General features: G+C 41.7%; 1 pseudogene; it reads right to left on the reverse strand.

Annotated features, from left to right (window-relative positions):
* The window catches only part of LOC121618585, a 55978-nt pseudogene extending 30975 nt beyond the window's left edge, over nt 1-25003 (reverse strand).
* Between the last annotated feature and the right edge of the window lie 1851 nt (nt 25004-26854).

A 26854-nucleotide genomic window follows, 5' to 3' on the forward strand; every position in this document is an offset into this window, starting at 1 on the left:
TCACACACACACACACGAAGGCTAACATGCTAACATGCTCAGAAAGTGTGACTTTTTTGTTTTTGTATTTTGTGCTTTTTTCAGCACAGCAGCTGTTTTAGGCCATGAAAATGAAGTATAATTACGTTTCAAAAATGGAGAAAGTTCTTCCTCTGTGAGCGTGAACGTGCTCCACAGATTCCAAGGCAATACCATGATTAGATGTTGACATTTCTTCTGTACAGGTGGATTTCTTTATTGCAAGACAAAAGATAAAACACTGACAAAACAACATGAGGAAGACGAGAAGACGGGCTAGTTAACAAGATGTCATAAGGAATGACAGAACAGGGTTATATCAGCTACAGCTGTGTGTCAGGGTGTGTGTGGGTGGGTGTCTGGATGGATGAAAGAAAGAAAACTAAAGGAAAGTGAAGGAAGGGAAATAAAAAAAACATTGAGAATAATTAAGAAATAGTTAAAATAAAAAAAAAAATACACTAAAACTATTACTAGCCTTACCTTTGCTGCTACCAATACTACTACTACTACTAATAATAATAATAATAATATGGCCACAAGCAGGTTCAGGTTCTTTTTTGTTCAACAGAAGGAAGCAGGTCAATCGGCCAAACTTAAAGCAGCAAGAAGCAACAAGTGCGTTTCAGGCTTCACAAAGGTGAGCAAAGCCACTTCAGCTACTTTAAGTCTGTTTAAACGAGCAGTGAGACCAATCACACACTTTCATCATCACAAAGCCGGAAGCATTTCAATAATTGTGAACGCAAAGTTCCACTATTTGTTCCCCCTTCATCAGACTTGAATGAAACTTAGTGGAAATGTTCAGGTGGTCGCACAGGATGTCTCCAGTTTGATCAGGATTGATTGGAAATATGACACTTTAGATTTTATTCATGTTTTTGAGGCATTAATTTACGGCCGTCAGAGTGCAATGAATGGAGCTCTCGCCACCAGAGAGGGGGTGGAGCATGGCTCTGACAGTTCTTCTGTTTCTCAGTAATATTTTGGGGCTGAAGAATAGATAGATAAACAAACAACTAGGAAATAATTAAATGAATAGAATAGAGAGTGTGTGAAGGGGTGACAATATACAAAAGAATACAAACGATGCAATATTCATGACACATAAATATCAAGAATTTAATAATAAAGTCATGAGAAGTATGCAAAGATTAATCAGTGATAAGAATGAATAAATGTATTGTAGGAGGTTGTCAGTGTCCTGAGTCATCCTGATACTGTAAATACTGTCAGTAATTATAACAATGACGGCGTGTCAAACATACAGTATGAAATCCATAGAGAAGAAAGGGAAAGCTAAACAATAGATGACAATGACAGTAGATGTAGATCAAATATTTATTAGAATTAGGAATGTATATGTATGCATAAGGGGTTAACCCCCCGCCCCCTTGTATCAGTATGTATGCATGTGGTTTTCAATATAGGTGTAGTATATTATCTAACTATGATTGGTCAACAGGCAAAACAATAAATAAATGTGAAGACAGATAATGAATGAGGTAGAATGGGCTTTTGTTTCATAGAAATATAATCCAGAAATGATTCCAGTGTGCAATGTGTGTCACGGTCCTTGATTTCCCATGGTGATTGTTAGAGCTACAAGGAGTAATCTCCTCTTTGAATTGTTCAAGGTGATTGTTCAAACGTCTCCTCGTGAGCAGAGTGGAGGGGTTAATGGGATGTTGGGGCCCAGGAAGACAGATAGTAAGTCTGCCACTTCTTTCCTATCTTGGCTATTTTGTGTGCAATCTGAACAGATTTCTGATGAAAGTCCCATTTTAAACATGTTTGCCCACTGAAGTGAATTCTGTGGAGGATCTTATATTGTATGAGTTGTATTTTTGGCATCAGGAGTGATGGATAGGTTTCTTTCAGGATTCATTCTGTATATTTCTGAGAGGAGACTTTTGCTGAAGGGATGTGAATTAATTCTGATCTTGAGGGAGGAAGATCTCTGTTAGTGACCGTAATATTTTGCTTGAACGTATTGCAGATATTCCAGAAATTGTTTGCTCCTGATGCCGCTATTCTGGACGAAGTGGGTGAATGAAACCAGGGTATTGTCATGGAGGACGTGTTTGAGGTGTGTAACGCCTTTTTTCCAACCTCTCATGTGGCCGTTCTGATGAATGGCTGCAGCTAGCTTGCCTGGTCCCCCTGTGCAGTGTGAAGCTTTGCGAAGCTTGTCAATAAATGATCGCTGTGGCTGAAGGTGAGGCGTACAGAATCTTGGCCCAGTTGATAAATGATTCCACAAAGCCAAATCTTTGCAGTGTTTTTAAGTGAAATGACCAGCTTCTTGTTCTTTTTCTTTCTTTTATTTTCTAAACAGAGTTTATGAAGAGTTGCTGATGACTTTGGGGAACAATTTATTTCTAGGAGAGGAGGTGTATAAATGTCATCTGGTGTTGGGTTTATGGAGACTGTTTCTATTCCATCTAAGTATTCTGACAGCATGGTCACTAATAATGATGGGGTGGATCATCAGTCTCAAAGAAGATACACCCCAGTTTGAAATATCTAATATAACCTAGCTGCCGGTGAAGAAGAAGTCAGTGTGTGACTGTGAGTGGTGTCCCCATGAGGACTATCAGTATTCTCTTCCTGGGAGCTGCAATCGCCAACTGTTGCGAAGACCAAAATTTTTCATGAACTGTTTTATTGTTTCTGAGGACTGCCAGATTCACTCATTGTTTGAAATGTTAGCTCTGTCTACTGAAGAGAAACATTATCAATTGTTATGGAGTGCTTGCTGATTGATATGTCGGTATGTGGATAATGTCCTTCGGGATCTGTGATGGTGGTGTTATGAACAAATGAGACTTTTTGTTTATTAAAATACATACCCCTCTTTGTTTTGTGTAATAATGAGCAGAGAATAAGTGAATTGTGATTATTTTAATCTACAATAGGCTGATTCTGAAAGGTGTGTCTTTTATTATAGATTATATCTGTTTGTAGTTTGGTCAAATGATTACGTGGACATTAATGGTGATATATGAGTGTGTCTGTGTGTGTGCATGGCACAGCTGGACCTGTAAACACATAGTAGAAAACTGAGAAAAACAAACCAATAAGGGCACAAAAATGAAAGCAACAAAATACATAAAAAAAAACAGAACAAAATGTGTGTTCAGTGCTGACGAGGGCACATACGGTAGAGTCCAGACATGAGTGCAATAATGCATGAATAATCGGTACAGTCATTAATGCTTGATACTTGTGTCATCAGAAGAACAGAGAGAGGCAAAGAGGAAAAGACCAGCAGTAGCATTCATTGAACTTGTTCTTTTTCTTTGTGGTGTTTAAATTCTGCGATGATTGGCCACGGTCGGTTGTTGCTGTTCTTTGATCCCAGGCAGTGTACGCAGGGAACGTGATGATGCTGACGGTCTCTGTGGGTATTTGAAGTTGTATCATCATGAAATCCTTGACTGATTCTTCTGGGGCGTCGGTGGTTTTGTTCAGGAATGCTGGTGAAAACTACGTGTTTGTAACTTCAGAACGGTTTCTTTCACGGCTTTCTTGTCAGCGGTGACAGAGGTGAACGGGGTGTGTTAGCGTGTTGACAGAGTGTTGTTGTGATTTGCTTTCCTCAGTGTATCTATTTGAGTCCCAGGCTTTGGCACAGTGCCTGAAATTCCCTGCTCAGTCCTCCAATGAGTGCGATTCTGGAGCCAAGTCCACAAAGTTTTGTTTTTTTTCCCCCTGTCAGAAATGAGCATGTTGCTTTCCTCTGTACAGCACGGTGGTGTCAGGGATGTGGACGGTGCTGAGGTTGAATGAACCCTGACAGAGTGTCTAGTTGCTCGGAGTGAAGCTTGCTTTGCTTTTGTGTTGCCAGTATTGTCCTTGTCTATAATGGAGATTCTGTTGAAGAATTCATCCTATTGTATTCTTCCAGATGGTCGAGGTCGCTTAATTGTTGTCCTCCAGTTTTTGAATGGGAAATGGAAACAATGAATGAGGAAAAATGGAGGAGAAAAAAAGGTTTTATGTCTGAGGAGAGATGTTTGAATCAGTAGTTCAGCATGGGGGTCGCCCTCTTGGATCTTGCACGGTCTTGTGAGAGTTGTGTTGTCAGTGGCATCCACACTACGACTCATCCTCTTTTTAGGTACCTTATTGTGGATTTATCAGTATCAGAGAAATTGATGGAATTTTTTTTGATGGTGCTAGATAGGAGTTTAAGGAGCCACTAAAATGATCAAAAATGGCCCTTTGAAGACAATGAATACCTGGTCTGCAGGTGATGCTGTACGCAGACTGACATCAGCCTTGCAAGCCTTTGCCCCTTTGGGGAAAAGATCTAAATATGTTATCCCCATGTAATAATTTAGCAGTTGCACCTTTGTGCATTAAATACAGCATACACCCTCTCCTTTCTTCAAGGCAGCATAAATGGATCCTAAGTTCCAAATTTATGTTTATTGTTCACTAGAAATACATGTGTTTCATTTAGCCAGTCCTATTTCATGAGGTTGAACACTGCTGTGCACTATGATCAAATGAATAATAATGCAAGAAAGTACTTGTCTAATTTCCTATGATGAATGGAGTTGCTAGAAGTGGAAAATGGGGAGCAGAGCAGTCCAGAGGAAACACTCTGATGTACTTACACTTCATTATTGTCAAAGTGTGTCTTCTTGGCTGTCAGACAGAATTATGCCAAAGAGCTTCAAATGACGAAAGGGGGTTTGCAGAGATTAACGGCACTTAAAAGTTTGAACATCAGGCATACTGTGGGTTTTGCATTGTGAATCATCAAAACAACCTAAAGAAATAGCAGAGACACAGGTGGAGTTCAGACTCCGGTGTGTTCCAAATGTGAACCCATTTGACTAAAGCAATACGCACATTCAACCCATATCACACACAATAGATGTAGCATTTCAGAAGAGAGTGAGATATAAAACCTATAGCTGGACTTTCACTGGTCTGATCTGTCAACTTGTCAAATGCGATAAAGGAAGGAAAAAAGGTGTGCTGTCCTGTAAAAGTAGCTTCCTTTCCTCCAGGGCCTCTCAGCAAATGCTTGGTAATGTTATAAGACACTCTGAAACACTCCAGCAGCTCTAAATCTGCCAACAAAATGTAAATTCTACAGGTTTGGCCAACCATAAAATTCCTCAAGATATAAAATACCAAGGGCGGGTGCAGAATGAAGACCTTAGGTGCGCCCCCCCGCACAGCCCCCCTCCACCACCCCCTTTTTCGACTAAGTGAAAGTTTAATTAAAAGATACGATCTTTATTCCGAGCCCACTCCTGCCGCTAAGTCAGGAGGTTATCTTCGGTGACTGCTACTCAGAGACCACTGCAATGTGGGGACCATTATGTCTGCTCAGGGAGTCTGTAGAGCTATTACTGACAATCACCAGTGAAAATAGCTTGTTCTATTTCTGCTTCAGCACTTTGAATGTGACGTGCAAGATGAATATGAATGTCACTAAAAAAGCGAGGAGAAAGGCAGCGTCCCTGGCAGAATTTAGCTTAGTTGTTTAAGTTCCTCCTTCAAAAAATGACAGCATCAGTCATTTCTCCAAATGCCAAAATGACTTGACACATGATTGAAACATGACAAATGTTTGTGCCCTCTTGTAATCAGGATGATCTGGGGTCAAGAGTGCTGAGACTGAGAAACTTAAGTGTTGGAAACTTAAGTGGTCTCATGCTCGGACAGCCACAAAAAGGGATAAAATGGACAATCACTCTACCTGCGTAGCTTAACAGACAGGATGTTTAGTTAAAAACAGCGGTAACAGTTCAGCAATAATGTGATTGTGAGACTGTCAATTGAACATGTGCAGTCTGGAGAATATGTAATCTGTATCACCAATGACATTTTCACATATTTTGCATTTTTTTAGACGGATGTTTTGAATTTAGAAATGCTCATCTTTGTTCCTCAAGGCAGGGAGTAGGGGCCATGCTTTCTTCTGTCCTCTGGTTCTCTGACAGATACTGATGTTTCTCTGGGAGGAGTGAGACCTTGTAAAATGTACTGTATGGATATAAATATTCCCTTGTTGTTAGAGACTCCAGAGTAGGCTTTCATTCTCCTCCCCAGTTCTCCTGTGCGCTATGACAAAATGCATAAATCCTCAAACAAGCTGATGAGCTCGCTGTTAGGCAGGGATGTAGTGTAGTAGTCATGGTAACTCAGTCCTTGTGGAAGTACTGATGAATAGTTAGAAAGGACCAAACCAGCAGGGTTGATTGACTTTGAATGTGTAGTAAGTATTTTTGCCTAAACCTGACCAAACCATATCCATACAGGGAACAGATCAAGAAAAGGTCATTTGGATCATGGATTTTTTACGTCATCCTGCACAAACAGAAAAACCTAATTATGGGACATTTTACAAGGATTTTTTCAACATTTAGAAAAATTTGTCTATTAATTTATTTTTACCAAGAGTTAGATGACAGGATCAGTATCGATCTCATGTCTGTTAATTAAGTATGGAGCTAGAGAAAGGAGGCAATGAGCCTAACTTAGCATAAAGACTGGAAGAAGGGAGAAACAGCTAGCATGGCTCTCTACAAAAATAAAAAATACAACACCTTATAGCTTAATACATAATGACTTGCCTGTACAGATAAAACATGAGCTATTACGTCTTAATTAGTGAGCTTCTTCTTTGTGCTTAAGTGGGCGACTTGTCTAGACGTAGGATTGGTATTGATTTTCTCATCTAATTCTCTGGCAAAAAGCGAATATGCCTGTTTGTTGCATTATATGCTTCCAAAGATATCTACTTTCAAGGATTTGTTGGAAGAGTGACACTCAATATGTGTAGCCCTGTCTGCTAAAAATGATGTTCATGCACAATTTGTAATAACATTTAGAAGGACACTCAGAGAACTCAGAGCACTCAGCAGAGTTTAATGCCTGAACACAGATAATACATCAGTCCCTTCATAATCTTTCTGCCAACATTTGTGTCTCAAGATGTGCACTTGCAGCACCGGGTCACTCTACAAAGAGCTATTTCACCTTGCAGTATTTGTACAAACCAATGAATCACCTCCAGGTTTGACTCTAAGAGCGAGTGAGACACAACTTCATGTAATGAAAAAATTAACTTTTAGGCAATTGAAATGAAACAAAAGTCTCTGGTTAACATCTGTAGTCCAAAGTCCAGTCAGTTAAAAAAATAAACAACCTTAGTCCTTCGAAATGTCCTGTGATGAGATAACACACATTACTAACCATTTGATGAAACAGTGCAGCATTTGACAAAACACAACGTTATTTCATAAATTTATTTCACGAAACACGACAGCATTTTAAGAAGGCTTTCGATGAAACAGAACGGCATTTGACGAACAACAGCTGAATTTCACAGTGCCATTTCACAAATTTCGTTCACAAAAGACGTTGGCATTTCACGAAGGCATTTCAAGAAACAGGACGGCATTTTACAATTTCATTTGACGAAACTCGATGGCATTTCACAAATTTACTTCACAAAACACAATGGCATTTCGTGAATTTATTCCACGAAAAAAAGTGCAGCATTTGATGAAACAGTCCAGCATTTGACAAAACACGACGTTATTTCACAAATTCATTTCATGAAACATGACAGCATTTCACAAATGTATTTCACGAAACACAACAACATTTTACGAAGGCATATCATGAAACAGTGCAGCATTTGACAAAACACGAGAGCATTTGACAAAACCCAACCGCATTTTAGTAGAAAAGACAGCATTTATCGAAACATGATGGCATTTCACAAATTTATTTGTGACATGCCATATTGTTGGGGTGCAGTACTGTCTGGAAAACCCATATGTAGTTGGACAGGGGAGTGGTCAGAAATTACAATACTATGGTACTGACAATTAGTAACAAAGGAAGAATTCTATTTTCGGTCAAGAAAAAATCTATTCTAGAGAAGGAACGATGGACGAGGGAGAAGAGAGAATACTGTTCGGTGGTGGGATTGAGATTTCTCCAGGGGTCTGATAATTTATAGGTATCGATGAACGACAGAACTACCGTTGCAGATTTAGATACGTTGTTTTGAAGTTTAGGGTTGGATCTGTCCATGCTACGTTGTAACACCAAGTTAAAATCCCCACCTAAAATCAAGTAGTACTTACTGGGATTGGGAAGATTGGCAATGATATTCGAGGAAAAACTGTGGGTCATCCCAGTTCGGACCATAGATGGACCATCTGCTGACCTGGTGCGGACAGAACATCTCAAAGCTCCTTGCTGTAAAGACAGTAGAGATAGTTGCACATTTCAGGCGGGTCCAAGGGAGGCTGAATCAAGGGCAACTGCACTTGGTTGTAGAAACTGCTCCACTGGGGCACTGGTGTTCACCTGGGGCAAGGTGTGAACAACAGTTGCTGGAGTTGTCAACAGAGGCTAACTAGTGAGCAGTTGTCAATGTCCTTTGAAGGGTTGAAAGTTTCTGCCTTAGTGTGTTGCCAGGGACAAAATGAAGATGTTGTTGCTTTTGTTCTTCTTTTTTTCCGCATGGGCAGTGTTGCTGGTGGTGTTCAGACACAGGTCTAACAGTTGGCAAATCTGGTCCGAGCTGTGGTTGGTTCTTGTTAAGGGTGCTGTCTCGTAGCAGTCATTTCCTTACACTTTCCTCCACATCCATTGTTGGGATGCATGTAAACAACGCTGTCAGATCAAAGGACAGCATGGTTTCAAACAAAGGTGACTCAAAGAACAGCTGTTACACAGCCCCGAGCACAATCGAACAGCCCCACAGAGTTGAAATACCTTGGACTCCCCAAAGGTCAGTTTGAAGTGATGAAGCGTCTTGGATGAGAGGGGAAACATTTTCAGGTTTCTACTAGCAAGTCCAGTTGCCCTTGATTTAGCCCTCCATGGATAACTGTGACCTGGACCTGGAAATTTCACAGACATGATTTCAGAGAGAGCACAGCCCTACCCACCCCCATCACCCTGTGTGACTCCCCAGTCGGCACTTTGGAGTCCTTCTGCTTCCTGGGCACCACAATCGCAGCCCAGGACCTCAAGTGGCAGCTGAACATCAGCAAGAATGCTTTTCTGTCCTTCATCGTAAGAGTTTTGCGCTGTAGGTCTCTCTATATTACCTGTAAATGCTGGCACAACACCAAGAGGCTTTTTTCTTACTTTTTTTTTCAATAAAAAAGGTGTTTAAGCAGTACTCGTTAGTATAGTGGACAGTATCTCTGCCTAGCTTTAGGGCATTCAATCGTTCGCAACTGGACCTCGTCAGTTTGTCTTAGAAGACGTTTCGCCTCTCATCCGAGCAGGCTTCATCAGTTCGTACGCAACCAGACTAGATAGGACAGCTCTAGTCCAATGCAATGATGTTAGGTTCAAGTATTTATCCCCTGAGTGAGACCAACCCACAAAAACAAGAATGGTATCACTCTATTGTGAGGCAAACGATCCCCTCATTAAGGCGGGGTGGGGTGTAACCCTTTGGTGTCAACGACAGTCGTTAGCCTCGTTAGTGTCCCATTGTTGTCATTGGGAGGCTCCTTGAGCCATGTGTGAATGGCTTTGTTGTTTGTTTTCAGAGGCTAAATCTTTGAATCTCTTAGGGAGAGATGAAAGGACAGCATTGTATGTGGGAGATAGGTGGTGTCTAAGACCTCCCCCTCTGTTCAGAGATGTTTTTTCAACCTTGACATAGATAGCTTCTCTTACCCCTCTTTCAAACCATCTGTCTTCTCTGTCCAGAATATGCACATTTTTATCCTCAAAGGAGTGTGCTTTCTCCTTGAGATGCAGGTAAACAGCTGAGTCCAGCCCTGAAGAGTTAGCCCTTCTGTGTTGTGCCATGCGTCTGCTCAGTGGCTGTTTGGTTTCCCCAAAACAGTGAAACAGTGGTTTCCCCAAAACACTGAAAACAAACAACAAAGCCATTCACACATGGCTCAAGGAGCCTCCCAATGACAACAATGGGACACTAACGAGGCTAACGACTGTCGTTGACAGTTGCACCCCACCCCGCCTTAATGGGGGGATCGTTTGCCTCACAATAGAGTGATACCATTCTTGTTTTTGTGGGTTGGTCTCACTCAGGGGATAAATACTTGAACCTAACATCATTGCATTGGACTAGAGCTGTCCTATCTAGTCTGGTTGCATACGAACTGATGAAGCCTGCTCGGATGAGAGGCGAAACGTCTTCTAAGACAAACTGACGAGGTCCAGTTGCGAACGAATGCCCTAAAGCTTACAATGACCTGGATGAATGAGAATATTCACAGGCATATCTCTGCCTATCGTGCAGAAGACTGGGGTTCGATTCCCTGATGGGGAGAGTCTCCTTTTTAACCAGCCTCTGGTTATCTACTGAGGATAAAGCATACAGCCAGGCTGTCTGTGAAGATTCTCATTCATCCAGGGGTGCATCTCAATTCTCTTAATTGTCATTTCCTTGCTCCTCCATCCTGGCTTGAACCGTAAGTACTTCTGCTCTCCTCTCTAAACCTGTTTACCGGGAAGAGGCATCCAGCCAAACATAAAGCAATTAATTTTCATGTGCATTAATAAAAGTGCTACATACTTATTTGCTAGTGCCTGTGACGTTTTCCTAATAATGTGTCTAAATGGCGTATTGTGGGCAGGGGGTGGGGGGAGTTTGTATCAGTGAGAATAAAACGGCTAATGCAGCAGATTGAGGCATGCCACAAAATGAGAAGCAGACACTGCATAGGGAAGGATATCTCAATTCTGCCGAAAGTTATTTCCACGTTTCTTCTGTCCTTGCGTCTTTCCATGCATCCCCGGTGGGAGGGAGGAAGACGCAAGTGAGATGGACATGGATGCAATTTAAGAGGACTGGGATGTGTCCAATTCCACCGAACACAGCTTGACTTTAAGGCTTAGAGTAAGGAGCAAAGGTTTCAAACCGGGGACCTTTCGCGCGTGAGGCAAACGTGATTCATCCCGCACATGCCTGTCTTCGTGTACCTGCTCACTTCAGATGATGGACAACATCTTCATTTCTACTTGGAGGGATCAGATGAGAGATTTCAAAGTGGAGTCGGTCACACTTGGAGTGTCCGTAAATGCTGCAGGCACAGGAACCACAAGTGTCTATTGTATGAGAAACTGTCCTTGATCATGAATCTTGCCAATTGTTGAAAAAGGTGATTGTAGCCTGGTTCCAGGTCTCCTATCCTAAGAGTGTAAATGACAGCAACAAACAACAAAAGGGACTTCAGCAGCTTTTGAGTATAGAAAAAGAGAAAATTGGCGCAGGAGCAATAGCCTGTATGTTAAAGAGCTTGAGTCTCATCAGCAGCCTCTGTGACCTTTTCAAGATGTTGTCAAGGTCTTTACTGTTCATTAAAGGTATCAGGAGCTTATGTGTCAGTGGTCAGTTTGAAGCTGTCAAGTCCAAACAGCTGTTTATCAAAGTGTTTACATGTCTAACACTAGCCAGGAATGCTTTCCCTATATGGGCATACCTGGTCTCTGAATCCCTGAGTCTCCTGGCGCAGCAGGGCCACAGATTTCCAGTCCTCATCATGCTGCTGCAGCAGGACACGCTTGTGACTGCCAGGCCTGGTAGCATGATAAAAGGAGGGTACAGGTGCAGATGCTGAGGCAGACGTCAGTCTCCAGAAAAGGTCTGCTGTGCAGGTTTCTATGCCACCCACTTTCTCTGGGTTGGGTCTCACACCATCGTCAAAAATGTGTCAGAGGAAATGAATCTGCTACACTACACTACAGTACTACATTCTAAAAATATTCCATTACATGTCCTGCATTTAAAATTTTACTCAAGTAAAAATACATAAATATTAGCAGAATAAATATATGGGTTGTGCAGGCATGTCAACTCGAAATACACAGCAGAGCATACTGGGGAAGATTATTAGGACACAATTTTGTAAAACTGCACAGCACGTTTGAGTTGTACTTCATTTCTGTTTCTACTTGCTGTAAAATCCAATAATGTCACCCCAACTGTCAAATCAACCATAAACTAAATCCTCCCTACATCAAGGTTCTGGTTGCCAGCCTCTGCATGTGTTGCTTATGCAAATTCCGAATCATATCTGAAGATGGAAGGAAGGGGTGGCAGGTGGAGGTGGGGGGTGGAGGCATTTGCATTACATACAGCTCAATTTTCAGCTCCATGCCACACTGTCATGATGTAGAAGGTGACGGAACATGGTGCATGCTGTAGCTGCAAAGTGCATGTAACAGGATTCCAGAAATCTGAGTACAGTTTAGACACTCTTCAACCACACCACATACACACTCACACACACACACATATACACAGAGAAACCTCCACACACACACACACACACACACACACACACACACACTTCAGAGGACATTACATGGACTTACTACCATTTCCTGGAGACTTACCACAACCATGACCACTACTTGCTTAAACCAAACTCTTATCCTATTCTTAACCTAAACCTAACCTTTCCCTGACCTTAGCACAAATCTTTACCCTGAAGTTAAATGATTTACATTATAAGGACTTGTGTCCCCACAATGTGACTGTTTAAACACATTTACGTCCCCACAACATGAGTAATACACGTCCACAACCTCATATCGGGTTGCAGGAAGGTAGCGTTGGAACTGCCTTCACCTATTATGCTTTCCTTACCCAAGCGCAGTGACAAAATAGTTTGACTCAGAATATATAAAATTATGAACGAAGATTGGAACCATATCATCGTACATTTTAATTTTCATTTTGAAGCAGATATCAACAGCAGTAGTACTGGAGTAAACTGGAAATCACTGATATGAAATGGTTTATGGTAACTGATTAAAGGTAAAACTACAACTTAAAGTTAACACTATACTTACACCACAACATGAGGGGGGAACATTTTTCTTGTCTAGGGTCATTTCAATTCTTATAACATCCTTTGAGGGCCGTACTAAATTACTGAACAAATATATCAGAACAACCTCTGCGATGGCTGGAACGATGCCATGATGCAAACTGTTATTTAAGCTCTGTACAACGCTGCTGAGATACTGAATGAGATGCAAACCAAGGCTGCCAGAACACCTTAAAGTGCCTTACTATATTTGGATGAGAGAATTCGCCAGTCAGGGACAGGATGGTATAGTCTCACACAGAAAAGAGGTCCTCCTTGAGATAACTGACATTAATCAATTATTATTATCAATCAACGAAATTCAAGGGCAAATGCATATGGAAGCTCATCAACATTATTACAATAATAGTTATTATTAAGTCAAATTACTGTTGTTCAATTTCTGGAGGTTTTAGTTGAATTATGTGTGCTTTCTTGGTAGAAAGAGGAATGCCAGACAGACTATTATTTTTGGATTCTTCTTTCTGCCTGGAACTAGTCCTATGCTCCATTTAGTGTTAGGTCTGCTTTCCAGATCTCGAAGCCTGTTCATGTACAGCCTACTAGATGTTGAAGCATTAACTAATTCAGCCTGGAGCACCTGGTGCTTAATCCAGGCGTGGATGGTCAAAAATCTAAATCCAAGGAAACGTAGAGTTAACCTTGTAACTGGCTTAACCAAGACAACTGTGATGTTAGCAGGCCTGTACGTGCTAATAAGTGGTCCAAGCATTTATTCACTAACCACTTGAATATGTTATGTTGTAGGATCAAGCACATATCAACGGATGGCTCAAATATGGCACTTTATATATTATAGCCTGAAATTCATTCAAGCCAGGTTCAACCTATCCGAATCCAAAGATGATGGGTCACCAAAACCATTTACACTCTGTTCCCAGAAGACAGCTGAGAACTAGAAGTTTGACTGAGTCTTGGTTTTGAGCATGGATTAGAATAAACCAAAGAGCTCAGTTGAAGAACCTGTGTCCAGATTTAAAACCTACAGCCCAATGGGGCCTTTCCCTAAGATATAATGAGAAAAGTCAGGGCCAGCTGAGCTAGTCACAGGAAGGGAAGTAATAACATCTCCCCTCACAACATTGGGCTCCTACAGGAAGAGGCGACCTCTTGCAATTGTGGAGAATCAGTTCGGTGGTCACCAACAACTTGACCAATCCAGAAACAGAGAAGGAGGAATCAGCTCCATTGACCCATGTTGGGCAGGAGCCTCCCATGCACCTAATGTAAAAAAAAAGAGAGCTAATCCACTATCAAGGGTCTGCAATGCCAGAGGCAAAAAAAAATGTCAGAAGATTGGGTATGCTAGAAGAGGAGGGATCTCAAGGGAGATCACCCTACTGAAGCCTGGGTTAATCAGGCCAGTGGAGGGTTTGAGAGGAGTAAAAGCTGATAGCTGCCAAAGAACCACCAGCCACGAGGCCAGGCGATTGATGGGCACCACTATCAGCACCCTCGGAAAGCTCAGGCCAAGGGGCAAGCCTAGACAAAAAGAGGGTGTTCAGTGGTCTGCACAAAAGATGGCCGAGGCTCACCTTCACAATGTGCTTCTCATAACTCTATTTCCAGCTGACTTTCTCTTACTGACAGCAGCAGTTGTCACAGCAGCTGCAGCTCATACTTGACCACAGCATCTTACTGACCCGACTGCAGCATCTGCGTAGTTTTTGGAGATAACAGTAAATTAAGGTCAACCCTTGATACACTAGCACCACTAAGACTGAAAAAGCCACAAGTCCAACACCTCCCAGGAGAAATAAAAGAATTAAGCAATGAGAAAGACACTGTCGTACAGCAGAGAGATGGAGAAAGAATAAATTACCTGTCAACTACCAAATTTTCCGTAAACAAAGGCAAGACAAGCTAACTTCAAAATTAAAAACCAACAACGTGAACAACTTCAATACCCTCTTCTCAACTACCAGCCATCAACTTTACAATGTTTTCACAAAGGGTGGCAGTATATTAAACAACTACAAGGGTGAAGATGTTGCAGTCGACTTCAGAAGTAAAATTGACAGGATTACATTCAAAGTCAGTTTCATCTGTGAGTTTACCTTACAAAATGCAGCACATACATTTAGTCGTTCATGCTGCAAGACATGCTGACAGACGACACAAGACATCTGAGCAACCAAGCTAGTTATCACCAGTCAACTCAGTTTCCAAAGCAGGCTTAGAATATGTAAACTCATCTCATACCTAGGTCATAGAGCAGCAGCCAAACATCTCTAGGTAAGGTATGCTTGGAGGTGTTATCAGTTAGGAACTACTTCACATCATAATGTATGGATTCCACCCTCATTCCTAAATGTTTTATCCTGCTTTCCCCTGTCTGTTTCCCCTGTCCCCCTGTATGGGTGTGTTTTAATCAGGGCATGGTGACCTGCTTTCCTCCTCCTGCCTATTCACCTGCACACCTGCTGCCAATCCACTTATCAGCTACACCATTTAAATAGATAACAAGACACAACAAGACAAATCCAAACCTAGCCCATGACTAAAAATGTTCTCCATATCTTGTAGAAGTTAGCTGTAGAAGTTAGTTACTTCCCCGTTGCGTATTTTAACCAACTTTAAGTAGATTTTTCCCACCATCTGTCATGACAAGGAGGTTTATGGTTGGTGGTCATCAGTCTGATGTTTTTATCTGAGGAATTTGATGAGTCACAAACGATTGCCAGGCATGATGGGCCAAAAACATGCCTGCCTTGTGCAACTGGTGTTTGAACTGTTGTCTAGCCTGGGCTGTCCACATCAAATTAAATTCCAAGATAAAGTCGCCTGTAGTAAATTTCTGGTGTGGGTGAGGCCAAGTACAGACTATTGAGCTTGACGATGGCCTCAGAAAGCTCCTTTACTCTAACCAGTCGCCTCTTTTTGTACTGTGATGAATAACTAATGATTAACCCTCTTGAATAGGCTTTTAGTGTTAGTGTTTAGTGGTCTCAATTAAAGAAAATGTTATCAGTGAATCAATAAACTTTATAAAATCAAAGCCTGATAAGATGACGGGGTTAAGGCGCCATGGTCTGAATGATGTAGGGCTGTCAGGGAAAGCCAGATCAAAAGAGAGAGGGGCTTGGTCTGAAATGACCAGACTGTGATAAACTGAGAGGAACATGTCTGGCGTGATGAGGCTTTTCTTGTCGGTAGTTCAGTCACCAGTGGATGTATCATTCAAGAGAAGTAGTGAAATTCAGGCTTGATAAAATGATTGTGATCACAAGTCTCCACCAACGATCAGGATATGGTCAACAGTATTTGCGAGAGAACCAAAAGAAAAAATAATTTAGGGTTACTTTCATCCCAGACTAGAACTAGACATCTCCTCAGGAGCTGGCTGGGTACAATAAAGAAAGTTTGGATCTGCAATAACTCTGGTATGTTTTTCTGTTTAACAGCAGGGCCTCTGGCTTTGGAGTTGAATATAGAATGAAAAATCTTTTGCATCCCAGCTACATCTATACGAAAGCTTTAACAGTTTAGAAATGTGCAAGATGGTCTACGATCCTATTTCTTATTCAGGCCAAAATATTCCTCCATACCCCCCAAGTCCCACTCATGCAAAGCGAGTAATCCTTATGATCTCATGAAATCTCCACTTGGCAGGATGTCGAGAGCTTGAGAGGTTACCAAGTGGGAAATAAAGGATAATATAGGATACATAAGACAGTACAGATGAGTAAATGAGTATTAAGATAAATCAGCCAAGAGGAATGTTATCGCTGCTGCTAAACTTGGCTAGCGCTGGTCAGATGTGAGTTGTAGGTTTGTTCTCATTGACTCTGGTAGATGGTTTTGCGCTAGTTTCTTTGACGCAGGAGGCCCATAAGCTAAACTCAAACGGTGTAGTATTCTAACTGAATGTGTGCAAGTAAAGAAGGATGGGATAATTACAGAGAGAAGGAGAACAAATGCAGAGCGGCAAACAGGAGAAAATCAGAAAATTCAACAGGAGGACTATAATTCTGCTCCAAATACCGTGAATAAAATAGTGTAGCATCCCTAGCCTGGTCCAGCTCTCCAACTGATGATTCACAAATAGCTCCAAAAACATGCTGACATGAGTGAACACACTGTAAGAGCTAAGAAAAATAACCATCCTGATTCATTAAAATTACTTGATTATTATTGTTATTTAATTGTACAACCACAAAATACCAATTTTATCTTGACAAAATGACAAGCTGTGACAGGGTGCTGCAGGTACACATATTTATCTGTGATTGAAACTAATTAGTCTCTTTTGAACTGCAGTCAACTTAAAACATAACAAAAACTGTGTCTGTGAAAATCACACCTAGTAAATTGCATGTTTAACCATCCCAGTAAACACAGTACAGCATTTCTTCATTGTTACATGCAGTCTGCTTGTTAACGTGACTGGAATTACAGTGCATAGAGCAAACACAGCACCAGGTGCCAAACAGGCACAAATTTACTCTTTCAAAATAAAAGCAACATTATTTATAATGTAGCTTACCAGGCAAATTTAATACAGCTTTATAAAAAAAAACCTAGAAAATGAACAAACAACAAGAGAATATTTAGGTTTTACAAATAGTATTTATTCACATTAATGCTACATACAGCATTTATATATGAAAAAAAAAGCCAGTTCAAGTTCATTATGATTCCCATCCTGCCTGCTCCTCCAGACTTTTTTCCTCTCATCCTAGTCAAGTGATGAGTAGTGAAATGGACTCCCATCCTGAGGGAATTCTACATGGATCCCACAGGAATCCTGTGACCCACAGGAAAAAAGTCAGCTTCCAGTTTTGAGTGTGCCCGACAGCGTGTTTGCATATATCATATAGAGGTGTCGCAGCCTTCATCAGACGTTTCCACAGCACACAATTTTCAGTCACATTTTACACAGACTCCACAGGTTTTACATACAGTGTCTACTTGAATGCCAATTAGGACATTCTACCCACCGGCTGACGACAGGAGAGGACCTCAAATCTCAGCTTCTTCGGTGCCTGACGACACGACATATCTGTCGATGATGACCTACAGCTTCAAGTACACGATTTGATGGCCCTGTGCGCCCTGACACAACACATCCAACAGGGCCCTGCTTTTCATCTCTTTGTCCCTACTTCCTATGCATACAGAGGGTGAATCTCCTGTGCTGTTTTTCCGACATCCTCCTCAGATTGACTGACAGGTTGTGGGCAGTGTGTCATCTCTCAGGATTCAGGTGTTAACATTTTTCTTTTCATGTTTATGTCACACAGCCTCACAGGGGCTCCCTAGTGCCAGTATTGGGATTGTGCAGACAACCTCCTCTGATTCAACAACATAACCATCAATCACAGATTTCCCCTTTGCCCCCAGGGTTTGGTCACTGGTGGCCTGCAGCCTTGAATCATTCGCTTATTCTGGTTGTCTTCACTATGGCAACCAAGGGCTGACATTTTAAACAACAGTTTGGCTTAGATCGCGAGTGTCCAAACGTTGCATGTCAAACGAGGAGAAAAAGTATTAAATTATCTTCATTAATGAATTTTAAACAATTTGAGTCGTACACTTGAATCTGCAGTGCAATGTTTTTATCACTATTACATTTCACTCAGCAGTAACTATCACTGCCAATGGAAACATTAGTGCTGGGGCTTGGACTGAAGAATTGCTGTCAGGTCAGGTGTAAATCTTGTAGTGGAGATTTGAAGTACGTCATGGAGGTGACTGCCAGATATCTTGGACCTCAGCTTGCTCTTCAGTGTCATAAGAGAAATGGAGCATCCTTTGGGCAAGGTGCCTTATCTGAGGAAATCTGGGGTTTTCCTAACCCCCGTAGAAGACCACTGGAGCTGCTGGTGGAGACTTTGGAGATTATCTTTTCATTGCATTTCAACATGCTCCAACTGACCGTCCTCCTGTACTCCTTCCACATCACCAGAGAAAGGATTTTAGAACAGGTTCATGTCCTTCATGGCAGCAAAATCTCAAAAGTGCTGTTCAAATTCCATGAAATGATATGAGCACAGTCATATTCCTCCATTTTCACAGAAACGTGGACCTCTGCAGAGTTTGGATGTGTTGCCGAAACTGATTTGTTGCTCGAAAAGCTGAAGCCTCTTAACAAAGGATTTCATGTGAGCTCGCATTTGTGACAAAAGGCAATCTTTTCTTTGCACGCTTTTTGTTCAGCATGTTCAGATGGTCAGTGAGACCACCACAAAAAGCAACGTCTGCCAACAGCTCAGGGATGCTCAGTTCAACGAGGCTGGGATCTTTAGCTTTCAGATCTCAGAAAACAGCTTCAGACCTGTCGCACAGCCAACCCACACACGTCTTTGACTACATCCTCGTATTTATCATTTTAGCATATCACTTTCACTAAGGCTCTCATCACATCGCCTACAGCTCTTGTCGTGTCCTTCCTCATGTATAATACACTGTAATTTCATGGCCTTCCCTCCAATGGTAACTCCACACTCGCCGCCATGTCTAGTATCTCCTGCATTCACTGTCCACAAATCTTCTTCCATTTCCAAGCAGACTATAATAGTAGTAGTAGTTGATACATGATTTTAGCAAAAAGCCACAAATCAAAAGCTAAACTAGTATTAATCAAACACTGAAAACGTGATTGGTACCTCTATAAGCAACATTAAAAAAAATAAAAATAAATAAATAATTATTTGGACACCATGGTAAGAGGGATTTTAAAAGCCCTTCTCATTCATGTAAAATTAGCCTAAAGTGCCTAACCAAGGCATACCCGAAGTAAACTGAAAGGTGTCGTGAACCTTTAGGAATAAATGCATAGTTTTGATGTTTTTGAAATGTAGCACTCTGAAGTTTTATTCCCAGCAGTCAGAATCGCTGTAAGTGCTGCTGATGTCGAGTAATAGAAGTCTGAACACACTGAAGTAGGAGGTTTTTATGTCCACCTGAATATTTTTTTGCAAATAGATGCCTGAAGATCACTATTTCTGGGCCTTATATAAGCTAGAAAACACAATGGGACCACAGCATGAAGCCTTACCCGAGTTCAAGTTTAATAAAAATTGATAACAATAGCAAATTAATATTATACAAACGGTGTGTCAAGGCATTCTCCAGAAAAAGTGTATTTACTATATTTTTCTTGATAAATATTTATTAATTATATTCACACAATCAATATTTAGGCCATCTTTATTCATACTTTGGGTATGTTTGGGTACTTATGTTTGGGTACTATTAATGCTATATATGTTTATATTGAGGCCATGTATTATATTTATCATTTCAAACACTGTGTAATATTCCTATTTGCACTGAATTCCCTGATTTGGCTGTAAATTACCCACTGAAGAATAGCCTCTATTTTGGAATTTTGTTGGCTGTACGAAGCACCAATCATCTGCAAACAGTTGCAAATGGCTCAATCTTTACAGAAAACAGATCGAGGCACTTCCTTTTACCGCAGACATCCGCTGGCTATTGTTGGCTGTAGAGATGAAATGGAAGATCTTAATTGACCAATAAAGGTGTCAATCGAAAGGTCAGAGTGTGGTGGCCATCTTGTGGGGCCATTAAGGACCTCATTCCCCAGGAGGACCTCCAGCCTTCCCAGTTTGTCCTGAGAGAGGAAAACAGTTTGAAGCTTGAAAGCTCAATTCACAACCATGATATTTGAGCTCTAAATCAACATTTGCATGTCTATTCAATCTGTTTAAGACTAGTATGTCTGCACATTTGATTAGTCTACACTACTAACATTAGCATTATACTGTTTGTAGAGTTAGATTCCAGTGGTGGCTGTGCAAGATTGTGTCTGACTCGTGTGAAAATGTGTGAAAAATCCAGAGCGTTGTAAAGTCCAAAAGTCAAGATTTAATTTTCATAAAGACAGGTGGAATTATGTCCAAAATTCGCAACGTGCTTCTTTCCAATGGAATATGTTGCTCAGTCCATTCGTTGGTGTTTAGCCTTTCAAAAACAACATCTTCACTGTGGTCAAAAAACTGTTTGCTCTCCCACTTGCCACACACATAGGGAGGCACCTGTATTAACCAGGCAGTAGCTGCAATCAGCCTGAAGGCACGATTAATATTTCATCATTATTTTATGCCTTTATTGGATTAGCCTGCTGTCTGCAAGTACTTATGTTGACAAAACTGACGAGTTCAATTCCTTAAAGAAAGTTAATTCAATAAGTAAAAGACTTAATCTTTTACTCTGATGAATCACTATATTCAAATTGTTGGAAGATTTTCTCTTTTAGGGTGAAGACATGATAAAATATGGCGAGGGACATTCAAAGCTACTTTTCTCCTCCCGCCTACTCACCTGCACACCTGCTGCCAATCCACTCATCAGCTACACCTGAAGACTTTGTAAACTCAGTCCTTCACTCTGCACTTCACCAGATCATTCTGTGTTGTTGTTGTGTGTTTTCTGTCTTATCCCTATGATTTTTGAGGCAATGTTTACTATCCTCTGCAGCTTGCTTCTTCCTTTTATGTTTAGGTTACCATACCACAGCTTTGCCAGTGTGGTTCCTTCCTGTGGCTCTATCACAACTGGCCTTGCAATTGATTTTGGAAGAGAGAGAAGCTTTTGATGATGATGTAGAGGAAGAGTTTTCAAAATGTGAGGATCACATTTTTGAAAATTCACAGTCTGACAGTGACTTTGAAGAAGAGGATGAGATTGAGCATCTGCTAGTTTCAAAACAAAGACGAGCCACAGGACCAGCCTGTCGCAACCAGCCTCAGGACCAGCCTGTGAGCAGCCAGCATCAGGACCAGAACCAGCAAGTCAGCAGCTAGCAAGTGAAGAAATATGGATGTCAAAAAATGGTGAAATTGAATGGTCTTCTTGTCCAAGAAATGAGCAACCCTGCATGGCTGCCAGTGTGATAAGGATGCAACCCGGGCCAACACGGATGGCAGTGACTCATGTTCAGGACATCAAGCCTTCTTTTGATCTTTTTGTCCCAGATTACATCCAGAAAATTATTCTGGATTACACTAATTTAGAGGGAAGGCATGTCGAGGTGGAAGGAGATGGACCCTTGAATCCCTGTGCAATGCAGAAACTGGCAGAGAACGTTTCTGTGCAACAATGTCTCCGAGAAAAATCAAGGAATGAGATTTGTCTTGGACATGACTCAGGGACTCAGTGGGCACAACATCACATGCGACATTTTTTTTTTTTTTTTTTAAGGAGTCCACTTTGACGAGATGGGACAGGATCTCCTAAAGAGGAAGCTGACTATGGTGGGTATGATATGATCAATATTTACGAAAAACCTTGATTCATTTGTAAATTTGTTGAATTTTTTTTCCACTCATATCCTGATTATAATTGATTTTCTTTTTTTTTTTGGTTCATTTTGTTAAAAAGAAAACAAAAAACGAGTAGCACTTTAATTCAGAAATGTGATCTAACAACGGTAAAGGGTAAATATTAACCATATGTGCTGTTTATGTTGTTTGTAATTGGGATGAAGTAAACATCTGTTGAGTATTTTAACATAAAATAGTTTGATTGTGTTGAAATAAAAACCCCAAAAAGCAGCAGGTCCACCAGACCAACGAACACTGGCTGAATAACAAAAATATGAACACCACACAAGGGTTAGGATAGACCGAGGTGAAGTGGGAAATTGTCCTGTGGTCTGACAAGTCAACATTTGAAATTGCTTTTGGAAATCATGGACACCGGATCTTTCGGGCTGAAGAGGAGAAGGACCGTCCGGCTTGTTATCAGCGCACAGTTGAAAAGTCAGCATCCATGATGATATGAGGCTGCATTAGCGCACATGGTCACTAGCACATTTGTAAAGCCTCCACTAATGCTGAATGGTATCTACAGGATTTGCCAAGATGATGCCAAAACATATTCTGCGTGTATCCCAACATCATGGCTCCGCAAAAAAAGAGTTCGGCTGCTAAACTGGCCGGTCTATAGCCCCAACGTGTGGCACATTGAAAGTGTTTGGCGCATTAGGAAACTTAAAATACTTTGTCCTCCCTCTGCCCGTCCCTATTTGCATCCATCCATCCTCCATGCTGTCTTCCTTCCTGTCTAATCCAATCCTGTGCATACCTCTCCTGTCTCTCCTTTTCCAGGTGTTGTCTTGGGACCTGAATCAGCTTGGCTGACTCCAGAGATGGATCTCCTCCTCCTCAGTCCTCCAGTACATCCACCCCAGACTGACCTAAAAGGACAACTTCCTCCCCCACGTTCACCCCCTTCCTCACATCTATTTAACCGTCCTCAACATTCAATATGACTTCATTGCACTAAACCTGTGAAAATAACACTGTTGTGTCATGATCCTTGCCAGTGAAACTAGAATTAAAAACACTGGACTTCAGTCTTAATCTTGAAAAAGTACCAAATACACGTTCGCAACTGCATACATTACTTACTGACATTATTTTCTTAACCCTGGTATTGTCTTCCCATCTACTATGCACCTTTTCTGGTTTGACTGTTTATAAAGCATAAATTATAAAATAATCACACAATTCTGTGTTCCATAATTTAGCCAATTTCAGTCTAACTCATTACCACAAATTTTAAACTTTTTTTTTACACTTGGACAATATACTACATGTACATGAAATTTATATTGTATTATGTTTTCAAGTAAAAAAAAAAAAAGGTTATTTTGGATAATCACTCACTGGTATATGTCAAACATTAGCCAGGATATTCCCAGGTCAAAACTGACTGATACAAATAACAAACAAATGTGATTTCAACTGTGTGTGTGTGTGTGTGTGTGTGTGTTTTCATTTGCAGGAATGGCAGTGTATGGTCATGATGCAATGTCTTTTGCAAATATATACACCGCACTTGTGGCACGTGGTGCTCGTTTTCTTGTCACCCACGCAGAATCGGCACCTCTTTCTTGCGGGTGATGGAAGAGGAGGAGCAGCTTGGTGAGGGGGAGCTGCTGCAGTGGTCATTCCACCCTGCTGGACTTCCATTAGCAAGCTGGCAGAGGTTGGTGTGCGGGGAAGTACCTGGCATCGATTAATGAGTGGTGTCACAAGTTCTCTCCCAAGCTCCTCGAGGAACAGCCTCCTCTTGTGGCACTTCCCCTGATTCCAACTTGGGTTGATCTCTGTCCACAGGATGAAGGAGTTGTATGCAGACACATCAATCATATTATAGAAAACCACCAGGGGCCAACGGGCTGTCATCCGTTTGCAGCTGTATACACTGGTGATCTGCAGCAAAAGTAATAAACAACAAATCATTCAAAATTTGTTATTTGCTTATTTACACAAGCTTTGTATGAATATCAATAAATATTACATGACAAAAGTTCAATACCTTGTTGAGGTTGTCGACTCCCCCCTTGTTCTTGTTGTAGTCAAGGACGATCTGGGGCTTTTTGTCCTCCATGGAGCTAACTGCAGTGTCCCGATGCAGAGTGCTCATGAGAAGCACATTCATTCTCTGTTTGGGGCAGTAGGAGACCAGAGCATGCGTGTCAGTGAACACAAACTGGGAAGAGAACTTTTCCCTCTCTCTTGTCGCCAGCAGTACAGGGGGAAGCTCTGGTCTGTTCTTCCTCACTGTTCCCACCATGGCCATCTTCCTCTTCAGCAGCTCCTGGCCAAGGGCATAGGAGATGAAAAAGTTATCGCAGGTGATGGTGTGTCCCTGAAGACCCACCTCGAGGACTACGCGCTGGCCCTGATTTTTCTCCGGCTGGCCATCCACAGGTTTGCCTGTGTACATTTGCATGTTCCAGGAGTAGCTGGTCTGGGCATCGCAGGCTACCCAGATTTTGATGGCGTATTTTCCTGATTTACTTGAAATTGAAAGCACAGCGACCTCTAAATGGGACCAGGCGCTCATCCACTGTTACATCTGTACCAGGATTGTACATGAGCGGCAGGCGACACAACCACTTATCCCACACCTCTCGGTTTGGCAGCAAGTTTGTCTCTTACACGGCTTGTTGGTCTGGTGTCACGATCATCAAAACGAATGACCCTTGAGAGGATGTAAAATGTCTTCAGTGGCATGGTGGCACGAAAAATTGCCCTCCCAGATTGAGCATACCATAGGCTAGATGTACACTCTTTACTTGACTTGTAGACGCTAGCAAGAATAAGAAGACCCAAATATCCTTCTAGTTGAGTTTTGTCCATCTTGTCCCACTTGTCACTATACACACGACGCCCCTCGTAGCATACCTCGTTGGCCCTCGGGGACTCCCCTCCCTCTCTGCACCCAACATAAGCCTTCGGTCAGTTGGAGGAATGGAGGACCAGACTACATTTCCATTATTGGATTGGAAATGATTTTCAGTGTCAGCAGGTTCCTCTTCATCAAATGATTCCTCCTCATCAGTTGGAGCATAATCCTCATCATTTTCAGTTATATTCTCTTCCTCTGACACTTCTTCCTCTTCTTCTGCAGGTTCTTCCTCATCTATCTCCTCCTCAACAGGGCTCCAAAGGAGCTCAAGAGCCTTTGCTAAGTTGTAGCAAGAGGAGCCGGACAAACCAAAGCTCCTCCAGCACCACCTCTGGAAGTGAGGAGGGGACCAGCAGAAAGAGGAAGTCTGAGGAAACAGAGGAACCCAGGAAGAGGAGCAGAAAGAGCTCCGGTTCCTCTGAGGCATCCGGTCACCAAGCCACCCAGGCTTCCTCCACTGACGAGGGGTTGGGGTTTAGATTTATTGTGGAATTAAGATTAAATTTTTAGAAAATACAAATTATGATGAGAGATTACTTTATAAGTGTAATCAATGACAGTTATGAACAAGTATAATCAAACCATTTTTATCTGTCTTTACTTTCTGCAGCTGCATTTGAGGCCAAATACCAGCAGGAGCAACTGCTAGGTGAAGGAAGCTTTGGATCAGTGTTTGCTGGCCAGCGCAAAGACGGCAATCTGCCACACAAACACACACACACTTTGATTCATGTATCCTCTCTGTACATAGTATAAACTGACCAAATGTCTGTGTTTCTGTCCTGTAGGTGGCCACAAAACGCATCCCTGGTTACTTCATTCAGCACACATCATCTGTAAGTGAATTATCTACATTATTTCAATCATATGAACTGACAGACTACGTTAACTCAACTCATCTCAACTGATGAGATCGTAACTATGGATGGCATCGTGTTGGCCTCCAGCACCCCTGGAAGGAATCTGGGAGTCATTTCAGGATATGTCATTTAACTCATACGTAAAACAAATTTCAAGGACTCTGCACTCGCTGCCTGTAAAATCCAGAATAGAATTCAAAATCCTTCTCCTTACCTACAAAGCATTAAATGGTCAAGCACCATCTTATCTCAAAGAACTCATAGTACCCCATTACCCCAGCAGAACATTGCGATCCCAGAATGCAGGCTTACTGGTGGTTCCTAAAGTCTCTAAAACCAGAATGGGAGCCAGAGCCTTTAGTTATTAAGCTCTTCTCCTGTGGAACCACCTTCCAGTTGTTGGCAGACACCCTCTCTACATTTTAGAGAAGGCTCAAAACTTTCTTCTTTGATAAAGCCTACACTTAGGGCTGGCTCAGGCTTGCCTTGGACCAGCCCCTAGCTATGCTGCTTTAGGATTAGGCTGCCGAGGGACTTCCAATGACACCCAAACCTCTGTTCTTCTCTCCCTCTCAATCTGTATGTGTTCCTGTCCTATCAAGGCATGTTACTGACTTGGCTTCTTCCCCGGAGTCTTTGTGCTTTCTGGTCTCACAGGTCCGAATGGAGAGCGGCTGAGCCTGGACTACTGAGTTCACCTGCCGGACATCCACTGCATCTTTTAATGTTATTAGCTATGTGTAACCTTTTGCTCAGTCTACTCAGGTCTCTATCAGGTCCTGTCTATTCACTAGGTTCGGGTAAGGAGATTGGCGGTAGCACTGAGCATTTAAGCAACTGACTTCCAACCCACACAACACACACACACAGAATGTATTTTAAGGGTTTATATATTCTAATTCTTTTCCTTCAACTTAAAACATTCCACAAATTGAACACTTT

The sequence above is a fragment of the Chelmon rostratus genome, chromosome 15 (assembly GCF_017976325.1).
Source record: "Chelmon rostratus isolate fCheRos1 chromosome 15, fCheRos1.pri, whole genome shotgun sequence".
Taxonomy (NCBI): Eukaryota; Metazoa; Chordata; class Actinopteri; order Chaetodontiformes; family Chaetodontidae; genus Chelmon; species Chelmon rostratus.